The sequence below is a fragment of the Sapajus apella genome, unplaced genomic scaffold (genome assembly GCF_009761245.1).
Source record: "Sapajus apella isolate SASKATOON/1434 unplaced genomic scaffold, GSC_monkey_1.0 scaffold129, whole genome shotgun sequence".
NCBI classification, from domain to species: Eukaryota; Metazoa; Chordata; class Mammalia; order Primates; family Cebidae; genus Sapajus; species Sapajus apella.
The window spans coordinates 2,371,406-2,378,291 of record NW_022437069.1 but is presented as its reverse complement, the minus strand read 5'-3'; positions in this window follow the sequence as shown (position 1 = coordinate 2,378,291).

The window sequence follows — 6,886 nt, the reverse complement described above, 5'->3', positions numbered from 1 at the left end:
ACCACAGGCCACTCACTGCAGCTTCCTTGGAGTCGGCCATTTGCTACCCTCAGAAGGAGTCCCAAGGAGGACCATCAAGCAGTCAGTGGTATTGCCATGTCTCTTGAAACTAGGGTGTGGGGAGATCCGAGGAATTCTGACCCCAGGACATACAGGAAAACTAGCACTTCACTGCAAGAAGCGTTTTAATTTTCCTGTGGCCACTGCCTAAGGGTTTTTCTTTTAAAGCACTGCCTGATACTGCAGACATCTGCTTTTGATGGATGGCCAGTAGCATTTCCCACTCTAAAGGGTCCTCAGTACTACACAGCCAGCTGTGTCATCTATTTAACCACAGTGTGAAAACTTTCAGCCTTGAAACTACCAGCAGGTAGGTCAATGGGTACACAGCTTCTTTAGTCAATGCAACTTGGCATGAATTTATTCACTGTCCATTGATGAGCATTAAGAAGGGCCTGGATACACGGAGCACGGCCCAGGGTCCCCAGGCCTCCTCAGTTTCACCCACAAAGATCAGAGAAGAGCCTGTACACTGAGCAACTCCACCCTTCCCCACCAGTGATCAAGACAGATGTGCATGCTTACAGTTAAATTCCACGCTTTCTCCACCCCTGGCCTCCATCCTCGGAGATCTAGAAGGTATCCCAGCACGTAAACTTGCCTGCCCCCTTTATGCGCTTTAAGTCCACTAGGAATTAATCTCATGTTGCCCCTTATTCTGATTTATATTACAAGAAACTCCCAAGTTATAGGTCATTGTCAGCCCTCTTAGTGCAATCCCCCAAAGGCTTTGCATGTCAAAATCCCCTATTCCCTGCTTCCACCAACCTCCGGCTTCTGAAACCTTTTACTTCAACCCCTAGGATTCCCAGCCCATTGGCAACAGAGCCTCCCATATTCTGGAACTCCTGGGCTCAAGTGTTCCTCTTGCCTCGGACTCCAAAATTGCTGGGATTACAGGCGTGAGCCACCGTGCCCTGCCCACCTCCTCTATTCCAAAATTTTCTCTGAATTTCCCCTTCAACTTCTCATCATGCTCTCTGAAACCAGAGTCCCTCTGAGAGTTGTTTCCCTGCAGCCCTCTCCAGTGGTAGCTGCATTTCTCCCACAGCTCGCCCGGCAGTGGAGAGGGCATCTTCCTTGGCCTTCACTTCCCTTTCAGACTCTCCTCTGCCTCTGCGTTTCCCGTTTAGCCCTAAAACCTGCAGCTTTGAATCACTTGACATCAGATTATATTAAGAACATCTGCTTGTTTCAGTTGTTCGTAACTCCTCTGTGCTCCCTGCATTTTTTCCCTCCAGCTGGCATCCTGCTCTCCACACAACTCTCATTCATTGATTTTTTTTCCTACACATGTAAAGACATTTCCGACACTCAGAATTCAATTCCTTGAGCTTTTTTCCTCAGTGGTATTGTTCTTCACCCTACCTCAGCCACTTTTAAGGTCATAATATAGACCCCATCACTGCCAAGAGCCACAGCGCCTCCACAGTCATAGCTCTATGCACCCCAATCTCTGACCACCACTTCTGTCTTTCCAGATAGTTATCCTATTTTTTTTTTTTTTTTTTTAAGACAGAATCTCGCTCTCTTGCCCAGGCTGGAGAGCAGTGGCATGATCTTGGCTCACTGCAACCTCCGCCTCCCATGTTCAATCGATATTCTTGCCTCGGCCTCTGAGTAGCTAAGATTACAGGCATGCACCACCACGTGTGGCTAATTTTCGTATTTTCATTAAAGACAGGGTTTCACCATGTTGACCAGGCTGATCTCGAATTCCTGACCTCAGGCCAACAGCCCACCTCGGCCTCCCAAAGTGTTGGGCTTACAGGTGTGAGGCACCACGCCTAGCCATCCAATAAAATATTGACAACACATTTGCGCTTTCTTTTCCCAGTGGTCTCCTCTCTTCTTCCCAATTTAAATTCCATTGTCCTTCATTATAATCACTCTTAAAATATACCCTCATTTCCCTGGATCATCTTGACCTTCACAGCACACAATTGGCAAAACCAGGAGCCTACTTAAATCCAGCTCTCAGCCCACTTCCTGCTTGCATCCTGGCTGTAGAACATGGCTGCAGAAAGACATACAAATGCACTGACCTCCATCATTTGATATAATCAGGAGATTCCAGTGGGCCCTTATTAGTGTCCAGCAATCTCATGCCAAATCCTTGATTCAGTCATTCTCTCACTCTCCAGGAGGACACTTTCATACTTTTTCCCTTTCCTTCCATTTTCTAACATCTTTTCCCTAACTTTTCCTTTCAGCTTATAACTAAACAATCATAAAAGAACTTCTTCACCATTGCATTTGTTCTCGACCTCCCCATCTCTTACAGCAAAATTATATAATAAGTTTAAATAATTTAAATAATAAACAGCCACAAAATTCTTTGAAGGATGTGCCTGTACTCGGTGTCCAATTCCTCTCCTCCAATTACTTGTTAAGTGACTTAAATTGAGCAATGTATATGCCCTTGTCAGTCCACCAAAACCGTATTTGTCAAGAGAGTCAATTACCTCAACATTATTCGAACCAAAGGTCAATTCTCAACCAATCTGACTTGACCTGTCGTCGGCATTTACGGCAGTTGATCTTTCCCTTCCAATTCAAACACGTTTTTCCCCCTTTCACTTTGCTTTCAGGACACTATGCTTTCTTGATTTCCTTCTCATTATACTGGTCATTCCTCAGCAGCCTTGGCTAATTTCTCCCCCTTTCTCCAGTCCCTTAAGTTTGGGATGATGTTCCAGGGCTCCATTCTTGCTCCTCTTCCTTATCCACCCTCACTCCCTTGGTGCTCCATAAAGTCTTTTGACTTTAAACATCATGCAGATGTCCAGGACCCCGAAACTTCTATTTCCAGTGTGAGCCTCTTAGATTTCAGACTCCTGTGGCCACCTTTCTACGTCTCCATTGAGATTTCCAAGACACACCTCAAACCTAACATGTGCTCCCCATCTTTTCTCAGTCTAACCCTGCTGGACCCCAATCTCCTCATCTCAGCCCTCTTTAGGCTAAAGTCCTTGCAGCCCTCTTTGATTATTTCTTTTCTCTCATATTCAACATCCATGCTATTATTGAAACATGTTCTGCGAATTTCCACATCCGAATAATGACTCTTCTGGTTCACTCTGCTTAGAAAGCATAGAAACATTCCTCCACTGCAAAGCATCGCTTGCTTGGTCCCTGTTACAAACGAATGGCCTCGCTTCTAACACTCACTGTGTCCTTCTCTGCTTTACTTTCCTCTCCATTTATTTATCAAGCACATATATAGAATATACTCATATAAGTGCCATTACAATGTTAACTCATTTAAGTTTCATAACAGTGCTATGAGATGATTGTCACGCCTACTCTACAGAGAATAAAATGAAGCCACAGACAGGTTAAAATTTGCCCAAGGTCACACAGTTGGCAGACGGCAGAGCGGACATTAAATCAGGGAGTCTGGCTCCAGGATCTACACTCAGCTGCTACACCAGGCTGTCTTTCCAAAGTACTTCTGATCTCTGGCATTATACTAATATATTCTATATATAATATACATATAGGTTGGGTACGGTGGCCCATGCCTGAAATCCCAGCACTTTGGGAAGCCAAGGCAGGTGGATCACCTGAGGTCAGGAGTTAGAGACTGGCCTGGTCAACATGGTAAAACCTCATCTTAATAAAAATACAGAAATTACCTGGGCATGGTGGCAGGTCCCTGTAACTCCAGCTACTTGGGAGGCTGAGGCAGGAGAATCACTTGAACCCAGAAGGCAGAGGTCAAGCTGCACTCCAGCCTAGGCAACAAGAGTGAGACACCATCTCAAAATAATAATAATAATATACATATACATTATACATTATATGTATAACCATGATATATTATATAACCATTATATATACAATTAGATTGCTCTCTGCTGGTGTAGTTATTCATTCATGGAAGAAATACCTATTAAGGTGACCCTAGGTACTAGATGCTGTTCTGAGTTCTGGAAGTACAGCAGTGACAAAAACATTAAAGCATTCCCGTGCTAATGGAGCTGATGTCCTAGAGGAGGGAGAGAGACAGTAAACAAGTGAATGGGGACATATATATACATATATATATACATATATATATGTATATATATATGTATGTATTCATAAGTATAAAAATTTATTTTATAATTATATAAAAAAACTTGTATATATTATACAAAACATATTTAATCATAAAATATATAAATATGAAACTATAAAATATATTTTGATAAAATATAAATATATACGCATTATATCTATAACATACATATACATATTTTATATATGAACATAAAACTATATAAAATATATTTTTATACAATAAATTTATATTTAATGTTTACATTTACCTCTTCAGTGGTGCACACCCATAGTCCCAGCTACTTCGGAGGCTGAGGCAGCAGAATGACATGAGCCCAGGGGTTCGAGGCTACAGTGAGCCATGATCATCCCACTCTACTGCAGTCTGGGCAACAGAGAGACTCCAACTCTATAAATAAATAAATAAATAAATAAATAAATAAATAAAGGAGTTCCCCCTGCAGGATGCCAGCTTGAGGAAGTGCATGATTTGCCCTCAGTTTAAAACCAAGAATTGAAAAGAATAAAACAGTTATTAACCACTTCCTATAAGACCTAAGTTGCGTTAAATGCAGGTTAAGATTACGATAAGAATGTATAATGTTTGGACTTTGGAGTCAGATCGTTTGGCACTGCCAGTGGGAAGCTGAGTGACTTCCCAAACCAATCATTCACCCTTACTTCCTTTGTTTAGAATTCTTACTTTCTTTGTCTAGAACATAAACATAATTGTACCTATCACACAGATTTGAAGAAAGTGTTAATTTAGGGGATGCATGCAATAAAGTTAGCAGAACAGTACCTGAGAAGTCACAAATACTCAACCAACCTGACCAATTAACATTCATCACACACCTGGTACTTCAGTGCGGTAGATACTATTATCTCCTTTCTTGAAGTGAGAGAACTCAGCCTCAGAGAACTCAGGTAATTTGCTCACTTGGCCTGTGAGTGAAGGAGCTGGAATTCACATCTCAGTTGACCTGACTCCTCACTACCATATTGCACAGCTGTCCCTTGGTATGCTTTCTAGAGAAGAATCTTAACAATATTAATAATGAGATCTGTCAAGCGTTTGGAGATCTCATGGGCTAAGGCTTGTTCTGAAGGCTTCACATGTGTTAGTTCGTTTAAACTTCACAGCAACTTCACAGTGAAGTAGACCTTAACACCAGCCCGCTTTTACAAATGGGGAAACGTAGGCACAGAGATAGCAATGCATGGCCAAAATGACACAGCCGACACGGGGCAAAGCTGGGGGTGGAACACGGGCAGTGTATCTCCAAAGAACTACCACAAGGTAACTCCTCGATAAAGAATAATGATTCCAACTTCAAGTTTTCCTGCTCCTAAAGTTGAGCAATAATTAGACCTTGATTTTCCCATTTTTGAGTCCAATTGTCATATAGGCTCTTCAGCTCCACAGTCAGCAGTAATAAGAGCAATAACATCGTGTCCTGTGCTGAAAAATCTGACACTGACTAAAGCAGCAAATCTAAATAATTGATATTAATTACATGAGGTTTTAGGAATCATCTGCCTGAACCAACTCTGAAATGTGGGGATTAAAGGCAGAGATAATTCTCAGCAGCTGCTGGAAAGGCATTCTGCAGAGGTGTGACTGACACCAGCCTGTCGGCTCCGAGGCAGAGCACGCCTTGTCTTTAATTGCTTAGTTTTTTACATTTAGTAACCCAGATGGACCATTCGTTGATCAGTTTATGACTTATTTAGCCCTCAAGTCCCCCTTCATATTTCTAAACTATGGTCCCTTCATAACCTTAATATTTCTGCTTTACCGTCCTATAGCTGACACTAGTTTTCTCATTACAGAAATATAGACTGAAAGTTCCTGGTAGAATTAGCTTCCTAGGGCTACTTTTAAAAAGCACTACAGTCTGGGTGCTTTAAAACAATATGAATTTATGTTCTTACCACTTTTGGCCTCTCACAACTCCTGGTCTCTTGTTTTGGGTTGGTTCTTCCCTGAGGCCCCTTTCCTTGGCTGGTATATGGCTATTTTCTTTCAGTGTCTTAACAGGGCCTTCCTTTCCTGACCTCCTCTTCTTACGAAGGCACTAGGATTGGAACCCACCCTAATCAAACTTTGGTTTAACGTGGTTATCTCTTTAAAGGCTCTGTCTCCAAATATAGCCACTTGCTGAGGCACTGGAGATTAGGACTTCCACATGGAAATGTGGAGTAGAGACACAGTTTGGCCCATCAACTCCACTTGAGTATCCCTTCTCCTATCCAGAGAAGACTTTAAGGCAGTGGGAACGTCTGAGCTATCATTTAGCCACCCTCATTTCTGTTCCCACAAAGCTTGAAGCATTAGGCCACAGATCGCCCCTTCCATTTTCTGCAGCATAACTTTTAGAAATGAAGAGAAAAGAACTCACATTAAGCCTAGGAGCCCTGCAAGATTATATCTATAAATATGATGTTTCATTTAATCTCTCAACAACCTTATCAAATGGGCATTATCTCAGTTGTAGAGATAAAAAGAACAGCCTCAGAGAGTTTAATAACCTGGCCAAAAATTCCCACAATTAATGATGACAGAACGAAGAGGTCTGGATTCAAGAAAGAAAGGAAAGGGAAACGGAAAGGAGAGGAGAGGAGAAAAAGAAAGAAAAAGGAAGGGAGGGAGGAAAGAAGAAAGGGAGGAGAGGAGAGAGAAAGAAAAAAAGAAAGGAAGGGAGGAAGGGAGGGAGAGGGAGGAAAAAAGAGAAGGAGGGAGGGAGAAAGAAAAAGAAAGATGGAAAGAAAGCAAAAAGAA